The sequence below is a fragment of the Trichechus manatus genome, unplaced genomic scaffold (assembly GCF_000243295.1).
Source record: "Trichechus manatus latirostris isolate Lorelei unplaced genomic scaffold, TriManLat1.0 scaffold00008, whole genome shotgun sequence".
NCBI classification, from domain to species: Eukaryota; Metazoa; Chordata; class Mammalia; order Sirenia; family Trichechidae; genus Trichechus; species Trichechus manatus.
In genome coordinates this window covers 23,695,227-23,710,298 of record NW_004443944.1, presented here as the reverse complement: position 1 = coordinate 23,710,298, position 15,072 = coordinate 23,695,227, and the positions used below count along the sequence as shown (strand labels likewise).

At 43.0% G+C, this 15,072-nt stretch overlaps 1 pseudogene; it reads right to left on the bottom strand.

Moving 5' to 3' along the window:
* LOC101353534 (60S ribosomal protein L5 pseudogene) overlaps nucleotides 1–14,818 on the bottom strand; it is a 36,137-nt pseudogene extending 21,319 nt beyond the window's left edge.
* Nucleotides 14,819–15,072: the final 254 nt, after the last annotated feature.

Below are 15,072 nucleotides of genomic sequence, written 5' to 3'. Positions count from 1 at the left end.
ACCACACTCCCCAGTCCCCTCAGCACATTATTGGCATTCCAGCAAGGAGAGGACGAGAATTAATTTCATGCTGCCTTCCTCCCCACACACCCATGCCTCTCCCCTGCCCACACAGTCCCCAGCCACGTCCAAATGAGGGTCTGTGACTTGCAGGAAAACAAATGATCACAATTAGGGAAATGCTTCTGTGGCCCCTACATTCCATTCTTGCATCTGCTCCTCCCCAGCATCCCACATGTGGCTGTGGATCCAAACGCTCCGCACAATGGCATGTAGTCGGTGCTCGGTAAACGTTGGCTGGCTGCGAATCACACGGCTGTTTTCTTAACTCTCGTTCCCTGAGCCCTGGATTGCCCGAAAAGCCCCTTCCCTTCTATTCCTAACTCTTACCTCTTATGAATTCATCCCATCCTTTTTTTAAATCCCATTTGTCAAATCCTAAATGACTGTAAGAAAAATTAGAGGAGATGTTAAAGCTTTTCCTTATTACTTAATATCAGCCATTCAAATAACTACCTCTGGTGGCTTTTATCCGAAGGTCAAAAGCATAGCGTTTGTGCTTAAGAGGTTTAATACCGGGACTGGAGAGAAGAAAAGCTGACAGTGGTGTAGAGAAGGTGGAGGGGAGAAAAAACATTTACTGAGCACTTATTATGCTCCAAGCGCTGTGCTGGCTGCATACATTCTTTGACACATTCATGAAGTAAGCATCACTATCCTCAAGTTAAAGATGAGGAAACCGAGGCTCAGAGAATTGACATCCCTGCCAAACGTAGGTTTCCTTCTCCCTGCCTGGTGATGACCTCAAGTGGACCCTGGGCTGGGGTAGTCTAGGGCCTTACTACTCAAAGTGTGGTCCACGGACCAGCATCAGCACCCCCTGGGTGCTTGTTAGAAACATAGAATCTCAGATGCTAGCCTAGATGTACTGAATCAGAATCTGCATCTTCATAAGATCCTTAGGTGATTTGTGTGCACATTACAGTTTGAGAAGTCTGGTCTATAGCAGTGGTTCTCAGTCTTCTGAGTGCATTGTTATCACCTGGAGGGCCCCACTCCACAGTTTCTGATATAGTAGGTCTGGGGTAGGGCCCAAGAATTTGCATTTCTAACAGGTTGCCAGCAAATGCTAATGCTGTTGGCCTGAGGACCACCCTCTGAGGACCCCTGGACTAGAAAAATTCCTAGGAGATCTAGTTATTCCCTCTTTCACCCAAGTATTTAACGGTCATTTGCTGAGGCCCTGCCATGTACCACTTGGCACCACTGATACCCACTGGGGATTCAGACACGAAAGAGTCTCAGCTGACATTCCAGCAGGAGAAGTAGATATGACAGCAACTTAGTCTGAATCAGGGGCAGTGGTGGTTCAGTGGTAGAAATAGTGCCTTCCATGTAGAAGACCCAGGTTTGATTCCCAGCCAATACACCTCAAGCACAGCTACCACACTTCTGTCAGTGGAGGCTTGCATGTTGCTATGATGTTGAACAGCTTTCAGTGGAGCTTCCAGACTAAGACAGACTAGAAGGCAAGGCCTGGCAATCTAATTCCAAAAACTAGCCAATGAAAACCCTATGGAACACAATGGTCCAATCCACAACCGATCGTGGGGATAGTGCAGGACCAGGCTGTTTCTTTCCATTGTGCATGAGGTCACAAGGAGTCAGGGACCGACTCCATGAGTTGGGGGCCAACTCGACGGCAGCCAACAGCAAGAAGTCTAAATCCTCCCTAGATGCTGATGGAGATCTGAGTGCTATTGAAGCCGGAGGAGGGAGATTCGAGGTGAGTCTAGGAGCTGAGCAGAGGAGGCCCCACAGGGAGGGTTTGCACTAGGTTACATACAAGTAGGCTGCTGATCCCTTTCCTGAAAGTTCTCTAGACGGCAGGGTCGTTTGACCACTGGGCATTATAGACCCAGTGCTTTTGGGCTTATTCAAGGTCCTCCAAAATTATTAAGACTTTAAAAAACATGGCTTCAATACAGCATTAGAAAAAATGTAGAACAGAAATAAATTACACGTCTGCAAAATAATGTATTATGGCAACCAGTGAGTGGCACTTCTTCCTGGCTTAATTCATCTTATACTTATACTTAATGTGAGATATGGGTGCATTACAAAATGTTTTCAATGCTATAGCGTGGAACTTGCAAAAGTTAGAGAGCCTGGAGCCCACAGAATCCTCCAACTGTCCTGAGAGCGTCACCAGGCCCAGGAGTGAGGGAGAGAATTGAGCATTAACTGGGTTCTTACTATGCCTGCACCTGTGAAGGTCTCCCCGCTGCCAGTGTCCCGGGGGTGCACAGCGGCAGGAGGTCTGGGGACCTTTCTCACAGCTTCCCTTAATAGTCCCTTCAGGGGTTCGGCCCCCCTGTTCTGGGGACTAATGCCGTTTGTCAGTCACCACCCAGGGGTCAGGGAGAAAGCCTGCCCAGATGCATATCACAATCCAGGTACAGCCAAAAGTGCTGACAACTTGTCACAATGTCACCCCAATCTGATCTTATTGGCCTTTACATGACGCAGCCCAAAGAGACACCAGGAGAGATCTGTTGACTGAAGAGAGGGAGTGAGTCCCAGGAGCCCAGGCTCACTTCCCGTTTGTGGCAGGAAGGGAATCAGGGAATAGCAGGAGGAAGGGGGTATGCATCTTTGGAGCATTGAAGACCCTGATTCTCTAGGGCAAATAGGGCAACTAAGAAAGGAGAAAAGATCAGAGAACAGGGTCTGCTGGGGATGGGGTACAGAAACACATGGGTATACCCCTTCCAGGAATCAATTATAAGGCAATAACCAAGCACACAGCCAAAGCCTGGTGTTCAAAGATGGGCATGTCAGTGCCATTTATAAGAGTGGAAAATTGGAAATGCCACCACCTTGGGTGTGACACTTAGCTCTCTAAGCCTCACTTGTTTCAGGGGTAAAATGAGAAAATAACAATACTCACTTCATTAATTTGCTATGAAGATTAAACGACCTAATGCATGGCAAATGCTGTGCATAGTACTTGTCACAGAGTAAAGGTTCAATATAGCCAATGTTCTATCCAAAAATTATATATCAGCTACACAAATGCTAGTGTGCCCCCCACAAAAAGTGTAAAATAATACAGCAATTCAAAGTGGTTTTCTTTCCTAGAGATTTGCTAACAAGAGGGCCAAGTTTATGATAAAATGCATTATATAATACATAAATGTGCATATTTATAATGGGAGGCGGACTTTAATTTTCTAATTGGAACTTCACGGTTGTGAAGGATCTAAGAGGCAATTGATGTCCAAGTGTCTCTGTGGAGGCTGCGAAAATCTTAATGAATGCAGAGGGACTCAGGAAGTCTGGTGGAACCAGGGAGGGTGTTCCCCTGAGCAGCTGATTTCTTCCTCAATGAAATGTATCTAGTTCTGCCTGATTTTGTCAATGTGTGTGCGCATGCACGGACTTCCGCACACCTGTAGCATGCGCACACCTGTATGTCCTCTGCCGCCTATGAATTCCCCAGAGCAATGTTGCCAGATGGTTCTCTACCACTCAGGGGCTTGTTCAAAGTACAGATTCAAAATCCAGATGCTTTGATCAGACTTGATACGGGAGGGGCGTCCAGAACTCTGAAATGGTGACAAACGCCACAAATCATTCATATGCACAGTGTGTGAAGAATTTCGAAACCCTTGCCCTGAGGGGTGGGGATTTTATCTTGTTCACTTTGAAATCACCGGCACCTGGCATGGGACCTAGCACAGAAGAAGCTCAATAAATGGCTGTTGAATGAATGAACGAACCAATCAATCAATCTGTTCTCCCAGCCTTGGGGAAAATACCCAGATCCAGGACTGTACTAGACTGTAAGTCCAGTAAGCATGGGAACCAAGAACACCATGTACCTGGCAGATTAGATGTTCCATACATTTTATTGAATTAATTAGTTAATTTTACTCATACTGATGAAAAAATAAAAAGGCTCCCCTTTTCTAGAAAGGCTGTCTTGAACTGAGCACGCCATGCAGTGAAACATGTAGGAGCAGACAGGCACTCCCGCGTGGCTACCATCATGCCAGGGCAGACTTGATGACTCTGGCAGTTGAGGCCTGACAGAGTATGGCAAAATCTCATTTCACCAGAAAAGACTGAAAAAGAGTTCTAAAATCTGGCAATTGTAGCTGAGTAGTCTGCCAAGTTTATATGCTTCTTGGAATTGACAAGGTGCTTTGCCATACTTCACCTCCTTTGTCGTTGTTGTTAGGCGACAGAGTCGATTTTGATTTCGTAGTGACCCCATATGACGGAGTAGAACTGCCCCCACAGGGTTTCCTAGGCTGTAATCTTTACAGGAGTAGATCGCTAGGTCTTTCTCCCCTGGAACCATTGGGTGGGTTCCAACTGCCAAGCTATCAGTTAGCAGCTGAGCGCTTAACTGTTGCGCCACCAGGGCTCCTTCACCTCCTTTGAGCCCTACCTACAGGCTGGGGCGAGTACCACTTTCATCCCCATTCTACTGAGAAGAAGATAAAATGACTCATCCAAGTTTCTCCAGTTACTCGGTGTCGTTACCAGGTCATAACTCCTGGTAGTCTAACTCAGCTTTCAGGCTTCTTTGCTAACACAGTGATGAACAGGAAATGACTTTTCTTTGCTTGCTCTTCCCAGGCCAATCAAAAGTGGATCCCAGTTAGGATCCAAATGTGTTGGACGTAGCCCTCCAAAGGGTTAAGCAACAAAAGATTAATGACACAGGTGGTGGTGCCTCTGATCCAACAGCTTTCCAATGGCTGGACTGGTTTTATTTGTTTACACACAAATGCAAAAGCCATTTGGGGGGCCCTAGTTCCAACACTGTGGATTTTAAGTACCAGTGTCTCAAAATGATTTCCATTACTTATCTGGAACTTCAAAAATCATGCAACACATGTAAGTTACAGAGAAGATAAAAAATAATAATGGCAATGGCAGAAAGGAAAACAGAAGGAAAGACAATATTTTTCAAATATTTTCCCAACTGTCATTTTAATAATGGTCTAACAACAAAGTATGCTAATTTCTCTCCACAGATACCCGTGAATGCCAATGCAGAACAAATAGTAATTAATGTCTCAGTGTGAAAATCAAGCAATCGGTATTAATTCTGCATCAGACCTGAGATTATGCCTATTCAAAATCATGATCTGTTTTCAGCAGCAACAGTGACTGAGGGAAGACTCTGAGGTTAACAGAAGCAGCATAGCCATCCCTGGTATGACCTTGCCCAGCTTCCCACTAAAATACACACAAACACTCTGGTTGCTGAGAATCATAATCAGCCAAGTCTCAAATTCTGAGTGCAAGTTTTACTAACTGGACCGTGGAAGGGGCCTGGTGACATTAAAATCACCCACAATGGCGCATCTTATCTTCCAAAGCAGAGTATCAAGACTGGCAGGGACTGTTGAACCCAAATTTATAGGCAGAGGCCCCAGCTTTCTGCTGATTAAAAAAAGACACTCTCTAGATGCTCAAACAGCTTTCTAAAGTACTCAAGGTCATCCTCTCTAAAAACAACAGGAATAGCTCATCTGATGACAACATCCCAGTAGAGGAATGGGGAAGAGGTCCAAGATGGGATATGAAGTCCGCATCAGGCAGGCAAAGTTGTAAAAGGAGACCTAGATGTTATGTTTCTCAGGGTTGGGAGTCTTCAGATATTATTTCTAGCAAAAGAGAGACTATCTCAGAATGTTCAGGAATGAATTATCTATTTCATAATCAGGAAACTAGGAAGCAAATTATTCCAAATCAGTCCTGCAAAGTGCACTGTAGTACTGTAGTCCATGCATGAAAGACAATAGAAATCCACACAGAGCTGCCCCATCCAATACGGTCAGCACTAGCTACCTGTGGCTGTTTAAATTCAGATTAATTAAAACGAAATAAAATTAAAGATTCAGTTTCTCGTTGCACTAGCCACATTTCCAGTGTTCAACAGCCACATGTGGAGAGTTGCTATTATATTAGGCAGCACAGATACAGAACACTTTCATTGTCATAGAAGTTCTATTGGATGACACTGATGGATAGACTGTGAAGATAAACTCCTAGGGATGGAGGTCTTTCATTTGCTTCTCCCATTCTTCTCCACTCAGTGCTGTGTCTCAGGAAGTGGACATGTATGGGACTGAATAAAGGAATCCTTTACTCTCTGGTTTCTGGTTGACATCAGCCATTGGGAGGCACCAACATGACACTCTGGGGCAGGAGGAGAGAGTGAGGTTGGGGTATTTGTTTGGCTTCCTCACCACTGAGCACTGTGATTTGGACGCATCTTTCTATTAAAAGCCAAGAGCTTGTCAGCTGACTCTCCATACAGCTATTCTCTTTGGGTTCTGGAAATACTTCCCTCCCTTGATCCTTCAGGCCTGGGTAGGTAAAGAAGCCTCACTGGTACTAGACTTGGGGTACTGTATTACCCCTTTCTGAGGCCTCTGAACTCTTCCCTTTGGAAATAGTCCCTTAATAAATCTTTCTTTAATTGCCCAGTTTGAGTATATTATCTGTTTCCCATGAAGACTCTGACTGGTAACATTCTGCTCTAAGCTGAGAGCACTACTTTATCAACACCTACAGAGACAGTAAAAACTATGAGCCCTCTGGGTTCAAACAACGGCTTTAGAAAGATCTCTCATCATTTAACAATGATTAAACAGAGGAGAGTAACATAAAATCAACAAAAATTCCTCTATCACAAGTGTTGGCCCACATTTTCCATAAAGGGCTAGATAGTAAATATTGAGGTGTTATGGTCTATACATTCTCTGTCACAACTACATTGTAGCCTGAAAGCAGCCATAGACAATACATAAATGAATGAGTATGGCTGTGTTCTAATAAAACTTTAGTTACAAAATCAGGCAATGGGCTGTATTTGGCCCACAGACCATAGTTGGCCAAATATTGCTTTAGCATAGCTACTTCCCTAAAGATTCAGAAAAAGGCATACCTCAGAAGAAGAAGAAAATCTTTGAAAATGTATACATTTTGTTCTCAATGAATTGTAGAAAGATATGGCTTCTAGAGGGGGAAAGAAGATGAAAAAAGATGAAAAATGAGACAATGCAAAAGCAAGATGCAGGCTAGGATAAAGAGAAGCTTAACTGAGACACTAAAGCAGGCAAAGAAACTAAAACATGCACTCTTAGAATTACCATTTGCATTAGAAGCAAGAAAGAGCAGAAATTACATAGCAGAAAATTAAGTGTCAGGGTAATAAGTTTGAAATACATCTTTTAGAATCTAGAGTTGAAAATAATGAGCAAGCAGATGACATGTAAGAAGGATAGAGAAAAGTGGTCCACTTTATAGAAAGAATAAGGCCAGAGGATCCTAAAAAGTTTCCAAAAAATAATGACACTGAAGCAACAATCAAATCTATAGTAGAACATTCCTGTACTGAAACAAAGAACCTAAGATTGCAAAACAAGATGGTATATGCTTTGCCAAATATAATTGATAAAAAAGAAATTCACAGCTTGAGAGCAAGGAAAAAATAAATTATAAGTATCCAGGGCAAAAATCAAAACAAAGCAAAGCAAAAATAATTAAAAGCATGTTGTTTGCAAAATAGTAGGAAAAAAAATCAGACTGGGCTGGCCTCAGAACTCCTCTTGATGAAAAACTGAAAATAAGCAAAATGCCTCACAATGTGGAAATGGTTAGGTGTACTTACAGTACAACCAGATGTGAGAATATTATGCAACTATCAAAAGTAATGTAGAGGAGGTGTTTTTTAATGGGGCCGGAAGATGCTTATAATCAAATAAGCATTAAAACAAAGAAGGTTTAAAAAATAAGCCAGACACTGAAAGAATGATTTCAGCTATGTAACAATAGGCATGCATATGGAGCAACATATCTTTTGTATTTCTTTCTGTCCTTTTGCTTACCTGTATACACAAGTAGAAAAATGCCATGAGTGCTATCTAGGAACCAAACATTTTCATGTCCTTTACTGCTCATATTTTAACTCTCCCAACAAATTTGTGAAAGTAGTAATATTATATCTATAGTATAGTTAAGGAACTCTGGGGGTCAGAAAGGTCACAAGCTCATCTAGATCATCCAGAAAGTCAGTGGCATAACCAAGAATCCAATCAATACCTGGAATAGGCATTTTTCCATTACACTATATTATCAAAGGAGCCCTGATGGTGTGGTGGTTAAAGCGATCGACTACTGACCAAAAGGTCATCAGTTCGAAACCACCAGCAACTCCCAGGGAGAAAGATGTGGCAGTCTGCTTCTGTAGAGATTTACAGCCTTGGAAACCTTGTGAGGTTGCTGTGAGTTGGAATCGACTCGACGGCAGTGGGTTTTTTGGCTTTATATCGAGAATGGAGACTGAGCCTTGGGTAAGAAGAAGGGATAGGAAGGGCTGGAGGAATCTAATTCCTGAGAGTAAGGCCGTAGGGCCTTGGGTACGATTAGCAATAATAGTAGGGCTGGACAGATAGGACTGGTTTTCCTTTACTCAACACTGCCTTGGGATATCCCTTTCAGAATGTCAGCAGTGACCCTGACCCATCTCCCTCTAGTCCTGGATCTCACCTCTGTAGAGCCTGGAAGAACCAACAGATTTCAAGAAAAACCCCAGGGCTAATTCAGAGGGAAACTGATGTTTGACCAATTTGTTGAGATGTGAACTGTAACTTACTTAAACCACTGAGCCAATCCTCTGTTTAGAGTGAGGAAAAATTCTAGGAAGAATGCTACTGTCCTCTGTTTCAGGAAAACAGATTAGGAACCAAGCTGCAAAGATCATAGACAGCTCTGAAATGTCTACATCTTCTGAAGGAGCATTCTATAACATCAAGTTTCTATGCTGGGATGGCTGATGGACTTAAATATTTGAAGAGCTTTATAGCTACCCATTGACAGAACAGCCAAAAAGAAAAAGGAAATAAAAATTAAAAAGGGAAACACCTCCCCCTAAAAGGGGACCAATAGAAGAAGGAATAGATGTTCTAGACTTTCAAGTTCTTCATTACATGGAGAGCCTTTGTTCATCTGTTCATTCATTCATTCGTTTATTCATATTAAACATCTTTAGAAACCCTCAGACACAGTGTTAGATTCTCAGGATGCGAAGAAGCATCAAAACTATTTTCCTGCTTCCAGGAACCAACTGTCTGGAAGGGATGGTTAAAAAGGAAAGGAAGTCACATGGCCCATTGTTTGATTTAGAAAGTTCACTCTGTGAAATAAACAAATGGCAGAACTTTCTTACAGTGTGATTCTATCTATTTAAACAAAAGCAAAACACATCCAAAGCAATACAATACACATATGTAAACATATAAAGACATAAACTTGACTACCCATCACATTTATGATGTGTGGTTGCCTTTGGAGAAGAAAGAATAACTAGAAAAATTAGAATATAAGAGACCTCGCATTTATCTTTAAAAATTTCTTTCTTAAAAAAAAGGCTCGAAATAAATACAACACACAAAGCGTATGTATTGTCTGACTGTGCTTACATAAAGTTAAAATAAGCTAAAACTAGGCAATCCAATCTATGCTTTTAGACTTAGAATAGTGGTTACCTTTGGGGTGATGAATTGAAGGGACACAAACAGAACTTTTGGGAGATTGGCCATGTCCTGTTTCTTTTTTGTGGGTGCTGGTTACATGACTGAGATCACTTTGTAAAAACTCGGCAGCTGTGCAATTATGATATGTGCACTTTTCCATATGTATGTATGTCTCAATAAAGAGTTGAGATAGATACAAAGAGAGAAATAGAGATAGAAAGATAGGTAGGTGGGTGGGTGGATGGATGGACGGATGGATAGACAGAATATGGCAGAAAGCATCTGTTGGTTTGGAATGGCAAATATTTTACTGTTAGTTATAATATCTCTGTGCTTTCCTGCGTTTTTTACTTTTTTCTAATTGTGTAAATAATAAAAAATAGAAAAGACAATTGTAGCTGCAGTATAGAGAAGAGTGGAGATTGCGGTCAGGCAGATCAGCTAGAAGGTCATTGCAAGAGCCTGGGTTGGAGAAGATGAGACCTGACCCAGGAGGATGGCAACAGGAGTAGAGGGAAAGGGATGGTGAATTATCTACAGGGTCTGGTGACCATGGCCATCCCTCTGGGTTCTCTACAGACTAGGAGCAGTCAGTTTGCACAATCACCATTACTACTGTCTCAGCCATCCTTGAACATGGAACGAACACCTTGGCATCTGTAGGGTGAGATGTGTTTGGTCCTTGCCCAATGCTTCCCGTCAGCCTGGCCTCCTCTGAGCCTGAGTCTCCACCCAAGTCATTCCCCAGGGCCTTATAATTGGATTAAATATTAGGCAGGAGATTCTCTGGGATGGATGACCCATTATTGAACTAGGCAGCATAATCAGCATGATGAGTTTGTCTGATTAGCATGCTTTCACTACCTGTTATCACCTAGCTGAGAGAAAGCCATGCGGGGCTCTGACAGTGGGTAGGCAAAGGCTCAGAGCCTTTTACTTTGGGCAGTGGGAAGGAAGCACTGCAGAAGGAGACTCTGAATTTCTGGGGCACTAAGCCCACAGCAACTGTTGTCCAAAGGAAACTATAGAAGGAACATGGACTGAAAAGACCAGTTCTCATCAGCAACACTGCAAAAATCCATGCACATCCCACAGAAATGCCTACGAGCAGGGGGCACTTTTCCTCTTAACCCCATAGACAGAGGGTTTCTGCTCATCCCCTCAGAAAGGAGTAGGTTGGGCATGAGCACTTGCTATCCCTCTCTTCATTCTCACACTCCCTTCACCCTGTGGGAAGAAAAATGGTTGATCTAATTGGTGAATGAAAAGAGTGTGCCCTTTATTGAACCATATTAACCAGATCAGGGTTGCTATTCTGAATCATGAGGGTCTCTGTCCATCTCCCCCTCCTTTATTCTCTCCCCTTTAGGGCACTCATATTCTCAGAGTGAGCCCATTTCTCTGCTCCTTTTATGGGGGAAACCAATGGAGCAAGACTTGCCTCTAGCAGACCAAACTAGCCTGTGCTCTCGGCTTCACTTTCTCAGCCTAGAGCTGGAGAAATAAACTCACCCAGCCCACTCTAGAGGCCTAGGGAGAGGATTAGCAAGCCGCTTTGGCCTAATGCCCCCTGTGATGGATGGCACTATTGTTCCCAATTCTTTATCCCTCCTTGTATCCATATCCTTTGTACATGGCTTTGGTGGCAATGGTGCTGTTACTATTGTTAGCTACCATCAAGTTGTCTCTGACTCATGGCAACCTTACATACAACAGAACTAAATGTTGCCCAATCTAGTGCCATCCTCCCAATGGCCAGCATGTTTGAGTCCATCGCTGTGGCTATTCTGCCAATCCATCTCACCAAGGGTCTCCCGTGACCTCTTTGGTCCTCTACTTCACCAAACGTGATGTTCTCCTCCAGTGATTGATCCCTCCTGATGTGTCCAAAGTACGCAAGTTGGACACTTTCTGTGGTGATCCATAGGGTTTTCATTAGACAATTTTTGGGAGTAGATTGGCAGGCCTCTCTTCCTAGTCTTAATTTGGAATCTGCGGAAACTTGTCCACCATAGGTGACCCTACTGGTATTTGAAATACCTGTGATCATAGCAACACATAAGGCACCAAAGTACTTCTTACTAAAGGCAGAGTATATTTCCCTACCCTACTGAGGTTGGGCTTCACTATAGGACTTGCTTTGGTTAATGGAACGTGAGTGGAAGTGACAGTATACCATATCCAAACCTTGGTGTTAGGAGGCAGCACATATTTCCACTTCTACTGTGCTTCTGCCATTGCATGAGAGTTGATCTATTGGTCCATGGAGAAGGAGAGACACATGAGACAGAGCTGGATCCAACCTGCAATCTGGATTCAAGCTCAGCCTAGATCAGCTGACCTGCAGATGAATGCATAAGAATAAATGATCGTGCTTTAAGACACAGAGTTATTGGGTGATTTGTTATACAACATTATTGCAGCAAGAGCTGAGTGATATATCCTATTATCACTTGTTCCCCAAGTCGGTAGAGAAAACCAGTACTTTAAGTTTAATGCTAATATTTTCCCCACTGTGGCCCAGTTCTTTGTGCTTTTATTCTATCAGTCAAAACAATGGAAGAAAATTTGAATAAGTGGTAGGGTTAGATCTCTAAGTTTAAGGTAACTGTATATTCTGGTTTACAGCGCTATCTCAATACAACTAATAATAGTGCCACTTTCCCCAAAAAGCATCCTAGTTGGAATTATTAAATTATATAGTCTCCCTACATAAACACAACAAGACTCAACATGAACTAGGTCTTTCTTAGAGTAACCACAGGCCCTCCTCTGGCGTCAGTAGATACTGTCGACATTTGTAAGAAGCCATGCTCTGGAAAGCAGGAGGTCTCGACTGTGATCCCCACGGCAGTGAGTAAGGTAAAATAATTCTTTTTCTAAAGGCAGTCTATCTATGTAAGGTTTTATAAAAGTGCCATGGGGTATCTTCTGAGAAATAAACTCCTTAATATGACTTCATGGTAAGAGTTCTATTTCCTCTATTCTCGGGAGTCCTAGGAAAGAAAAATATGCCCCCTGGCAGTGTTCCATAAAACTAATGATGTGGGGGAATACGTGAATAATTGCTTGAAATGCGGGGCTACATATCTGTTAGGAAATCTCTTGGCAATATAAGGAAGGGGCTCAGGACAGTTAAACTGGAGTCAAGTGAAATAAACTCTTGCTACATCAGCTAGACAGTCTCGTGGGTCAAAGGAACAGTGGCAGCCATCTCCATAACTTGGGAATGTTGGGCCTCCGAGTATTTTGGGTTCACAGAAACAGGGACCTAGGATGAGAGGTGGAAGGAAAGAGTAAACAAGACATGGGCAAGGCTTTGTATAGGCAGAAGGGCAAGGGCAAAACAGAGCAAGGCAGAGAGGGCAGTCCTTGAGCCAAGCTTGCTAGCTGCAGAACAGAAACTCAGCCCAATGCCCCAGGCCTGAGTTCAAAGCGATGGAGAGGCCAGACATGGCACCCGAAGAGAGCTTGTGTGTTGGGGGGGTCTTGGCACAACTACAGACATCTTCCCCACCTGCGAAGCATCATGTCTACTCCCTGATGAGTCAAGAATCAGCCCCCAATCATGGACAATCCAGATGACAGTAGGTAGGAGAAAGTAACTGAGATGAAAGCTCTGGAGAGGATAAAGACATATCCCAACCTCATTCCTGCAAATAATTCAGTAGTAAGTGATTTCCTGAACCATGGTGCTTGATGGTTGTCTGCAGAAAACGCTGCAAGATAATCTTCATCAATTGGAGAAAAACTGGCGATGCTTAATGAGTGTTTGAGATGTTCATTATTGAATTAATGTCTTCTACAAATATTTATTGAGCACTATTTCTCAGACCTACACTGCCCTAGGCACTGGGACTGTGGCAGAAATGAAAGAGACATGGTCCCTGCCTTCATAGTACCTTGAGTCTCAACTCTAGCTGCACATTAGAATCACTCGGGGAGCTTCTGTAAAATATGAACATCTGTGCCCTACCTGAGATCAACTGTATCAGAAACTTCAACGGCAGTTGAAAACCACTTGACTACTGGGTAGCTGGATAGATGAATGCATGAATGATTAAGTGAATTCTAAGTGTGGGGTTATTCCTCAAGTAATATTGATACTGTGTTCATAATATTACACTTGCAAAATTACTAGAGTGAAAGGAACTTCCCCATTCCATCCCAGCCCTATCTTTATCTGTTCACCATTCCTTCACCCTACTGGTCTGGGTGAGGTGTCTTACTATATTCACACCCAGGGGATGAGGTCTAAAGATCCATACAGCAAAGACAGACTGAGTGTACTGACAAATATGACCGGCCCAACTCCTTTCCCACCCACTGGGAGACGACTGATATTCCCAGCATCAGAGACCATTAAAAGGAATATTTTAGGATGTTCTTTAGGGTCACATGGAGGGTTGGATAAAAGTCCATGAATTCTAACAAAGTAGACAACCAACCAGTTTGCACCACTGAGGACACCAATCTATGCCCTTTATCCTCAGATGTTTGGTGCTGATGGACATTCATGTCAACACAGTTTTTTTTAAATAATATTTTTCTTCCTCCTTTTCACCTATGTGCCTTCAAAGTAAATTGAGGAATTATTTCAATGGAGTCATAAATCTTCCCATATCTCAAAATACACACATAGGGACCTCATTTTAATTTTCTCTCCCACTCTGCCCTTCAACTATTTCAAATCATCTACCTGGTTGACCAAGCCAGAAACTTTGGAGTCACCTATTATCACTGCCTCTCCATCACCCCAGCCCCAGTCAGTCCTTCCTTCTAAATGTCTTATGAATTGCTCCAGTTCTTCCAGCCTACAGCTTGCCCCTCTCCCATCCAGGTCTCGATCACATCCCCCCTGTTACCAACAGAGCCTCCCAGCTGCCTCTCTGCCCAAGTTCTCCCTTTCGAATCCATCCTAAACACAGCAATCAGAGTTATCTTTTCTAAACAGAAATGTGTCTGTGTTGGTCCCCTGGAAACTCATCAATGGCTTCATGATGCCTTTAGAGTTAAATCAAAACTCCCTACAAGGTTCTGCACAGCTTGACTTCTGCTTACTCCTCAGCCCCATTTCTCACCACTCCCTGCTTCACACTCTAACAAAGGTATCCCCAGTTTCTTCTGGCTTCTTGCTTTCTCTCATTCCCTATCTTTGAACATTCCTTTTCATTGCCTGGAATTCAACTGCCCATTCCATCCTAATCCTATCTTTACCTGTCCACCGTTTCTTCACCCGACAGGTCAGGGTCAAGCATCCTTCGATATTTTCCAAGACAGTATCCTGAAGTTCCCCTAATGTATCACTTACAACACAAGCTTATGCTAACTGTATCAATTCTCTGTCCTTCCCTGGCTGAAAGATCAGAAAAGAGAAAGCCCAGCTTGATCTTATCTATGATGGCATTTACAGCACTTAGTTCAGTTCCTGCCACAAAGCAGAAGCTTAGGAGAGACCTTTTGAATGTTGAATGAATACTTGAGCTGAGGACAACTGTTTATTCCTTCAACA